The sequence below is a fragment of the Accipiter gentilis genome, chromosome 5 (assembly GCF_929443795.1).
Source record: "Accipiter gentilis chromosome 5, bAccGen1.1, whole genome shotgun sequence".
Classification (NCBI taxonomy): domain Eukaryota; kingdom Metazoa; phylum Chordata; class Aves; order Accipitriformes; family Accipitridae; genus Astur; species Astur gentilis.
The window spans coordinates 41500752-41511274 of NC_064884.1; positions in this window are offsets into that span (position 1 = coordinate 41500752).

Consider the following 10523-nt stretch of genomic DNA (forward strand, 5'->3'; position numbering starts at 1 on the left):
CTTTTTTTCCCCTAAAATCACCAAGAGATGGGAAAGAGTTGCCCAAGCTGTGCCTACCCTTTGGGAGCTGGCACCAGGCTCTTGCCTGACCTGGGCCACCACCCTTGTCTTCTCCAGGAGAGATGCTGGCCCTGGGGACAGGGACTGAGAGGGGACAGTTCTAGCAGCAGCCCTTGTGTCCCTTGTTTGGAAGAGTTTTCCCTCATCATCAAAGGGGGTTGGCATCATGTCCTGAGCCCATGGACAGGAAGAGATAGGCTGTGTCCTGGGGACTCTGGGCTCTCCATTTCTGGGCCAGCTCTGGTACCAGCAGGGCTGGAAGGAGCCCAGAAACTGCTGTGTGACCTCCAACCGCCTCCTAAGGAGGCATCGTGGTCGGAAATTGGGAGTTGGGAGCCCCTCTCCTTCAACAAGAAGGGCACAGACCTGTCTCTGGGGTAGAACAACCTCAGGCACCAGTATGTGCTGGGGGACACCCACCTGGGAAGCAGCTTGGCCTGGGGGTCCTGGTGGACACCAGGCTGACTATGAACCAGCACTTGTGCCCTTGCTGCAAAGAAGGTGAACAGTGTCCTGGGCTGCATTAGACAATGCATTGCCAGCAGGTGGAGGGAGGTGATGCTTCCCTTCACTCAGCACTGGTGAGGCCACACCTGGAGGAGTGTGTCATGTTCTGGGGTCCCCGGGACAAGAGAGACATGGACACACTGGGGAGAGTTCAATGGAGGATGATGAAGGGACTGGAGCACCTCACCTATGAGGAAAGGCTGCAGGAGCTGGGACTATTTAGCCTGTAGAAGAGAAGGCTCAGGGGTGATCTCATCAATATCTATACAGACCTGAAGGGAGGGTGCACAGAGGATGGAGCCAGGCTCTTCTCAGTGGTGCCCAGTGGCAGGACCAGAAGCCATGGGCACCAAATGAAACACAGGAAGTTCTATCTGAACCTCAGGAAACACTTTTTTACTGGTGATGGAGCACTGGCACAGGTTGCCCAGAGAGGTTATGTGATCTCCATCCCTGGAAATATTAAAAAACTGTCTAGGCATGGTCCTGGGCAACCTGCTCTAGGTGGCCCTGCTGGGAGCAAGGGGCTGGACCAGATGACCTCCAGAGATTCCTTCCAACCTCAGCCATCCTGTGATTCTGTGAAAACCCACCTCCTGTCGAAGCTGGGCTGGGGGCTGCTCTCCCTCAGCACATGCTGGACCCAGAGGGCTTGTGAAGGTGCCCTGATTGGAGTGGTCCAGCCCTGTGCCCGCTGCCAGGTTGTGGCTGTGCTCAATAACTCATGGCTGAGGCACAGCTTCGACCCTTCCTCCTCCTCTTCCTCCTTCCCTGCTGAAAGAGGCCACCAGGGGCTAGGGTGAAAGCGTTGTTTTTATTAAACAGAACCAAATCCACCCACTCTCACAGCCGAGGCAGGGACACATGTCTGAGAGCTCTGGCCAGGAGCACTCGCTGGATGCAAATCAAAGGGACACCAACCATCAGAGCTGCTGCTGGACTGGTAATGACAAACCCAGTTTCAGATAGTTTGCTGAACCCTCTAGGAAGCTGACGGCCACTACTGCAGGAGGTTTCCATATCAGGATTTGGCATCCTGCTCCCTCCAGAGTTGGTAGAACAACCAGAGTGCCTGTGGTTCCTTGGGTGGGGGAATTCATGGCTCTTATCTGTTCTTTTCTTGGGCTAATGGGGAAGGATGCTGTCACCTTCCTGTCCTGCTATTGTGGCATCGACTCTCCAGCTGACAAGGCTTTATCAGCACCCAGGCCTGACTTGAATTTTTGTGGCAAAAGCCTGTTCCTGTTAATAATGTCCATGGCCGGTGGCTGCTTCTGGGTACATCTAACCACGGGAAGCAGGAGACTGCCACGGTGTCGCAGAGTTGTAACATGCTCTGCCCAGGACTTGGTGGTCTCTTACATTGTTGAAAACAGTATACGCAACTTAAGAAGGAACTTAATTTGGAAGCAACTGGCACGGACCTCCAGCCAGAGGATGAGGAGCCCTTTTTGGGGACCCTCCCAACAGTGATGAGGCCACCTTGATGTTTTCATTGCTTGGCACACTGTAGGACAGACGCTGAGGTGAGCAGCTCCGGTGCCGGCACAATCCTCAGCGGAGCACTCGTGTGTGGTGCACAGGGTGGGTCCTGAACAGGGGTAACCTCAGGGGAGTGGGGAGACCCACGGGGTGACAGCAGCTGATGAGTCCTGGTAGGGCTAGGAGCAAGGGTGGCCAAAACCCCCCTGCACCTAAAAAAGAAGCCCCTGGGGAGTGCGAGAGACCAGGACGTGGGGTGGCAGTTGGCGCAGAAAGGGTGCTGTGGCTCTGCCAGCTCGACCAGGGACCAAGGGTATCCAGCCGGCAGAAAGCCGCGGCCTCTCCAAGCTCTGCACCCACCATGACTGACGCAGGTTCCCAGACAGAGCTCCGGCGGGAACAGGCTGTCACCCCGGTGTCGGGCTGGTGGCTGTGCCCTGCTCTTAGCCCGGGATGGGACAGCAGCGGTGAGCACAGCGTGGGAGGTGTGCCCAGGGAAAGGAGCTCCTCCGCTTAGGGACAGGGCTCGGGGAGGAGGAGCGTGGGTTGAGGAGCATCAGGGAGTGGGAGGGAGAGATGGACTACTGGAATCACACCCTGCCCTCCGTGGGACAAGCCTGTCAGGCAGACAGGACACATGACACGGGGGATTCCCTATCCTCTCTCCGCCTGACTGAACATGATGACTCAAGGGATAGGGGACAATGGTGACAAGCTCCTGCCCGGCGCAGCAGGCACGTCTCCTCCGTGACCACCCCACCTTCCCAGGTGCTCTTGTGTAATAGGGATAAGGCTCTGCAAGTGGAATCGAACAACGAGGAGGACAATGGTTCGTTCGTCTAGCTTGGAGGTGTCCCCAGGGTTAAGTTGGCCTACGCCCTGTGTCAAAACCACTTCCATAAAGAAAAATTGATGGGTCATTGTCATAGGAGACTCCCTTCTGAAGGGGAGGGAAGGCCCTATACGGAGACCAGAGCCACTTCTTAGGGAAGTCTGCTTCCTCCCTGGGGCCCGGGTTAAAGATGTGAAGAGAAAAGTTCCTACCCTGGTGCGGCCCTCAGATCATTATCCGTTATTGATTTTTCACATATCAAGTTGCAACAGGAAGTCTGAGGGCTATCAAGAGAGACTTCAGGACCTTGGGACGACTGGTAAGGGATCAGGAGCACAAGCAGTGTTCTCCTCTATCCTCCCAGTTGTAGGGAATGATGAGGGAAGAAACAGGAAGAGCCAGCACATCAATACCTGGCTCTGAGCCTGGTGTCCCCAGCAGAATTTTGGATTTTTTGATCATGGATCAGTCTACATGACACCATGCCTGCTGGCAACAGATGGGGTAAACCTGTCTCAAAGGGGGAAAAGGATCTTTGCACAGGAGTTAGCAGGGCTCATTGAAAGAGCTTTAAACTCGATTTGAAGGGGGATAGAGATAAAACCAGGCTCACTAGAGAATAAGCCTGGGGGGCCACATGCCAATGTTTGAGGGACAGTGTGCTAGCAAGGTACTTCAGTCTGCCAACCAGAGGTAGGGAATGGAGATCCATGCGGCAGCAAGGATTATTGCAAGGGTTATTGGTGTGTTAGAAACCACGAAAGCACCTGAGAATGGTCACATAGGAATTTGGGCTTCTCCCCCTGCAAAAAGGCGGCGGGATCAATAGCTCAACTGAAGTGCTTCTACACTGATGCACACAGCATGGCCAACAAACAGGAGGAGCTGGAAGCCATTATGCAGCAAGAAAACGATGATATTGTTGTCATCATGTAAACACAGTGGGATGACTTGCACAGCTGGAGTGCTGCAATGGCTGGCTATAAACCCTTCAGAAGGGATAGACAAGGAAGGAGAGGCGGTGGGTTAGCTCTGTATGTTAAGGAGTGTTTTGATTGTCTAGAGGTTAATGAAGGTGATGATAGGGTTGAATGTTTATGGGTATGGGGAAGGCTAACAAGGCAGGGTGGGAGCCTATTATAGCCCACCCAACCAGGATGAAGAGGCAGACGAAATATTCTATAAGCAGCTGGGAGAAGTCTCACAAATGCTAGCCCTTGTTCTCATGGGGGACTTCAGCTTACCAGATGTCTGCTGGAAATAAAATACAGCCAAGAGGCAACAGTCCCAGAGGTTCCTGGGGTGTGTGGAAGACACCTTCCCAACACAGCAGGTGAGCGAGCCAACTAGGGAAGGCTGTTCATGGTTGTTTGTGAACAGAGAAGGACTTGTGGGTGATGTGATGGCTGGAGGCCATCTTGGGCATAGCAATTACAAAATGATAGTTTTCGATTCTTGGAAAAGTAAGGAGGGGGGTCAGCAGAACTGCTACCTTGGACTTCAGAGGGCAGACTTTGGCCTGTTTAGGGGACTGGTTGACAGAGTCCCTTGGGAGGCAGCCCTGAAGGGCAAAGGAGCCCGGGAAGGCTGGACATTCTTTAAGAAGGAAATCTTAAAGGCACAGGAGCAGGCTGTCCCCATGTGCCAAAAGATGAGCCGGTGGGGAAGATGACCGACCTGGCTGAACAGAGAGCTTTGGCTGGAACTCAGGAAAAAAAGGAGAGTTTGTGACCTTTAGAAGAAGGGGCAGGCAACTCAGGAGGACTACAAGGATGTTGTGAGGTTATGCAGGGAGAAAATTAACTACTAGTTGGGCTTTGGCCTTTCTAATGTGGCTGCTGCCTTAAAAGACAATAAAAAACTGTTTCTATAAATACATTAGCAGCAAAAGGAGAGCTAAGGAGGATGTCCATCCTTTACTGGATGCAGGGGTGAAACGGTGACAAAGGATGAGGAAAAGGTTGAGGTACTTAATGCCTTCTTAGCCTCAGTCTTTGATAGTAAGACCAGTTGTTCTTTGGGTACCCAGCCCCCTGAGCCGGAAGACATGGATAAGGAGCAGAATGAAGCCCCCATGATCCAAGGGGAAATGGTTAGCGACCTGCTACACCACTTAGACACGCACAAGTCTGTGGGGCTGGATGGGATCCACCCAAGGGTATGGAGGGAGCTGGCAGAAGTGCTCACCAAGCCAGTTTCCATCATTTATCAGTAGTCTGGGCTAACCGGGGAGGTCCCAGTGGACTGGAGGTTAGCAAATGTGAAGCCCATCTGCAAGAAGGGCCGGAAGGAGGATCCAGGGGACTACAGGCCTGTCAGTCTGACCTCAGTGTCAGGGAAGGTTATGGAGCAGAACATCTTGAGTGCCATCACACGGCACGTACAGGACAACCAGGCGACCAGGCCCAGTTGGCATGGGTTTATGAAAGGCAGGTCCTGCCTGACTAACCTGATCACCTTCTGTGACAAGGTGACCCGCTTAGTGGAGGAGAGAAAGGCTGTGCATGTTGTCTGCTTAGACTTTAGTAGAGCCTTTGACACCATTTCCCACAGCATTCTCCTGGAGAAACTGGCTGTTCGTGGTACTCTTCACTGGGTAAAAAACTGGCTGGATGGCCGGGCCCAAAGTGTTGTGGTGAATGGAGTTAAATCCAGTTGGCGGCCGGTCGCAAGTGGTGTTTCCCAGGGCTCAGTATGGGGGCCAGTTCTGTTTAATCTCTTTATCAATCATCTGGATGAGGGGATCGAGTGAACCCTCAGTAAGTTTGCAGACAACACCAAGTTGGGCAGGAGTGTTCTGCTTGAGGGCAGTAAGGCTCTACAGAGGGATCTGGACAGGCTGGATCGATGGGCTGAGGCCAATTGTATGAGGTTCAACAAGGCCAAGTGCCAGGTCCTGCACTTGGGTCACAACCACCTCATGCAACACTACAGGCTTGGGGAAGAGTAGCTGGAAAGCTGCCCGGCGGAAAAGGACCTGGGGGTGTTGGCCAACAGCCGGCTGAATGTGAGCCGGCAGCGTGCCCAGGTGGCCAAGAAGGCCAATAGCATCCTGGCTTGTGTCAGAAATAATGTGGCCAGCAGGGCTAGGGCAGTGATCGTCCCCCTGTACTCAGCACTGGCCTCACCTCAAATACTGTGTTCAGTTTTGGGCCCCTCACTACAAGAAAGACATTGAGGTGTTGGAGCATGTCCAAAGAAGAGCAATGAAGCTGGTGAAGGGTCTAGAGAACAAGTTCTGTGAGGAGCAGCTGGGGGAACTGGGGTTGTTTAGCCTGGAGACAAGGAGGCTGAGGGGAGACCTTATCACTCTACAACTACCTGAAAGGAGGTTGTAGTGAGGTGGAGGTCAGTCTCTTCTCCCAAGTAACAAGCAATAGGACAGGAGGAAATGGCCTCAAGTTGAACCAGGGAAGGTTTAGATTGTATATTAGGAAAAATTTCTTCACCGAAAGGGCTGTCAAGAATCGGAACAGGCTGCTCAGGGAAGTGGTTGAGTCACCATCCCTGGAGGTATTTAGAAGAGGTGTAGATGTGGCACTTAGAGACATGGTTTTGTGGTGGACTTGGCAGTGCTAGGTTAACAGTTGGACTCGATGATCTTAAAGGTCTTCTCCAACCTAAACGATTCTATGATTCCTTGCAGGGTCCAACCATGGCTCTTCAATGTCTGGGTGAGACATCTCCTGACAGAGCTCCCCTGCTTCCTGTTCCTCCCATGTTTTCAGCAGAAGTGGATTCAGTGCTCTGAGTTGGAGGAGAAACTCCTTAGAAACAAATAAACAAACAAAAATATTTCATATTCTATCCAGAGCATTTGTTTTCCCTTCGCAGAGTAAGAGTGAGAGGCTGAGGAACTCCTTTCTCCTCCACTGCTCTTCTCTTGATGGTCACACACATCATATCCCAATATTTACCCGTTATCTATTCCATGTTTTCCTCGTTACACAGACTCTGAACTCACATGCATCCCTTGGGAACCAAACTGAATGCCTTCAAGCTGCAGATGATAAGCAAACACCAAGTTACATGTAATCAATCCCTTGATGAACTATTTACCATGTGACATTACCAAAATATTTCTGGTAGGGAACTATGTTTATCTTCATCTGTTTTCCAAACTCCTCGCAGCCCTGAAAATCCATGTCCCAGGACTCTAGACATGAGCTTTCTCTCTATAATCCCATATTTTATACTGTAAAAACTGATTTACATACAGAAGAAGCTGATTTACCAACAGAAGGCACATGTTTCTTCTCCTTCCACTGCTTCCCATGGTTTAACACATTGCAATGTGTGCTTGAGAAAGCAATGGACTAAATGAAAAGTGGAGTTATACCTGGAACTCATTAGAGCCACTGAGAAACTCAGCAGCACTGAAAATAGAAATCCAATCTCAGCATCTCAGAGGCAAAGGAATTAAGATTTTGAGCCTTCCATCAAGAAAGACTCTTGGGTTGACCTTCACTTCAGCCACACAACTTCAGAGTAGGTCCTCAAATCATCAGAAATCCTCCATCAAGACAGAAAGGAAGAGCAATGCCCTTGGGGAACCTTGAGAAACGGTTCCCGTCCCATCTCAGGTACCCCTAGGTCCAGCTGCTTGGAGGTACATGAGGTGGGGTCAGCTGTCCAAATACCCTCAAGCTTCTGGAGCTTAATCCTTCAGTGCCAAGTTATCATGATAACCTTGGATTTATTCTGGGCTGCACAATCTAGGTCTAGGAATGCTTATTTGGATGAGGAAATATTGCCTGGGTAGCTCTAACATAAAAAAATAGTATTTATTTGTGGACCTGCAAATTTGGGGGGAAAACCCCCAGAAGAGTACAATCTTCTGCTTGAGTATTTTCTAGTGAATTGAAATTAATGAAGGAAACAAATCTAAGTCTGAAGTCAACCTTAATGTAAAAAAAAAATTAGCCCTGGGCACACATTGAAGATGATTATTTGAACACATAATTTCTCGAATGTTTTTTAAAGGACTATTTATAGCAGGGTGTGAACAGCCACCACGTAATTTGAATTGTCAGATAAAAGCCTTCACGTGTCGCAAGTCAAACACCAGAAAAATGGTGAAAGAAGGGAAGACACAAGAGTATGAGGACTTGGTAGCAACAGATGCAAAGGCAGTTAGATGAAGAGAGAAGCTGCGAGGCAGGAACATCAGTAATACCTGAGTTGTGACGCACTCATCTCTCTGCAAAGTTCCCAGAGTGAAGCGGGGTGTCCTCACTTCCCAAAGGGCATGGCCAGGTCCCAGCCAGTTCCTGGGGCAGTCAGGAGGCTCTTTGTGGTCACAGGAGCTCAACAACCATCACCGCAAGGTGCAGCACCCAGGGTGAATCATGCAGGGCTGTCCCAAGAGAAGAGCAAATAAGGGCCATGAAGTCCCCCAGCCAAGGGAGCACAGGCACTCTGGCTGGTCCTGCCGTCTCTGAAGGCATCTCAGTCTCTGGAGTTGAGATGAGGGGGGAGTAGGATGCTCCCCCACCTCATCCTCCTGGTACAGCTGGTGCAAGGACTACCACATCTAACCCACACCAAGGACCTCCAGCTGCCCAAAAAACAGGACTGAGCTCCCTCTTTGCAGCTCAGTACCATGCCCACAGGGATCAGTGCAACCCCAAATCCCTCATGAAACACCTCCCCATGCAGAGGGGACCACAAGCCCTGTCCTTCCCAGCACACGGGCCCCATTTCCCGCCCTGTTTTCACAGCCTTCATCCCACCATCGCAGCCCTCCCCATGGCCAGGAGGTGGTACCGTTGGCCTCACCCCTGCTTCTCCTGGGGATTAAGAGCCACAGCCGTCCCTCGTGTCAACCCCATCCTGCCCAACCCTGCCTGCTGCTCTGATCGCACTTGCCCTTGACATGGGGCATCCCACCCCAAGTCAGGAGGGACCTGGTGGGACCTTTGAGATCAAAGCCTGGCCCTGTCTGGGCAGCCTGGGACCTGTCCTAGCACCCATCTCCCACCAGGCTCAGTCCACACCAGGTCTCCTGCATGGGGGTCTCCACTCCTACCCTGCATCTCCAGCTGGGATCCCAGTCCTGGTAATTCCCATCAGGAAAGGTCCTTGCACCCTTTTCCAGCTGTGGTTAGGAAGGTGTTGCCAGCATGAACGTGGGTGCTCTGATGGCGCTCAGGATTCACCTCGCCGTGCAGGCAGGATGCTCTGGGGGGGATCCAGACCTTGGGGTCCCCACAGACCCCCTGACCCATGGCGGAGCCTGTCCCCAGTATGGGACAGTGCTGGGTGAAAGCCCTGGTCCTCACACGTGACCCTGGTGACATCTACCCTCCTGGGCACACCTCTGGGACTGTGTCAGGGTGGCCGTCCCTGTCCCTGCAGAGGGTCACAGTGCCTTACCTTAAAAATTAAATGCAAACTATGTAATGAGATGCTGAAATATTTAATGAAACCAAGAGATTTCAACTGCAAAACTGAGCTTTGGAAAATCAGAACAAACCCAAATGTGGGTGACCCCAATTTTGGTGCCGCTGAGCTGCCCGCAGCTACTCTTCGACCTCCCGAACCCCCAGAGATGATGGGGATGACGCAGCATCGTGCCAAGGGCAGCTCAGGAATCAGCGGCAGCTGCCTGCTCTGGTGGTAGCCGCCTGCTCGCGGCACACGTCTTCTGGCTGGGATTTGGGGTTTGCGGGGTGTGGAAGAGGTTGGCAGAACAGGTCCGGCGTGTTCCCCTGGTCTCTGCAGTGCCGAGCGCCTTGTCCCGACACCTCAGCAGGTCTTGCCAAACAGGAGATGCCACGAGAACCGGACGGATGTGGTAACGCTGGCGTCTGGCCCCGCGCCTGCGCGGGGGGTTCTGGACCATGGCAGATCCTGGGGGGTTCCCAGGATCCCATCTGGATCCGTCCTCCACCCATCCCTCAGCAGATGTCAAATCTTAAATTTCAGGAAGTATCGCCAAATCTCGGTAAATCTTGCCGAATCTCGCCGAATGTCAGCGGAATCATGCACTTCGTGTCCTGGCAGTGGTTAGGAGTTACAGCTGTCGATGCCGGCGCAGCAGGAGCCACGGGGGGATGCCTTGCTCTGCACGGGCAGGGAGCAGGCAGGAGTTGCGTGTTGATGGGGTGAAACCGGCTGCCGCATTCCCAGAGGATGCTCTGCCAAAGGCGATGGGTGCTGCGGCTCCCCTGGGAGAGCCGTTGGGGAGCATGGATGCCAATGCCGACTCCGTCCTGCGTGCCCCCTGCCCGTGGCACCCTTGGGTGAGGTGATTCTGCTCGTCCAGCTTTATCCTGGCCCGGCGGCAAAGTGGGAGCATCCCTGGGCCACCAGGGTGCTGGCAGGGCTGTCCCCTGCCCACGCCATGCCAACACTGGCACTAGGTGGGTGTCCCCACCCAGGGAGCTCCCAGATCCAGTGTCACACACTCCAGAGGTTCCCTGCCCAGGGTGGGCTGCCCAGGGGTGCAATGAGTTTGCTCAGCCTCAGCTCTCCATCCTGTGATGGCTGAGGCAGGGAGAGAGGGGAAGGGGGTGAAAGGGAGCTCAACATCTCCTGGCTGCCCTCCTTGCTCCCATCTGCCCCTTAAAAAAAAAAAAAAAGAAAAAAAAAAAGAAAAAAAATATAAGAAATTAAGGTAAAATAAAAAAGAAATAAATAA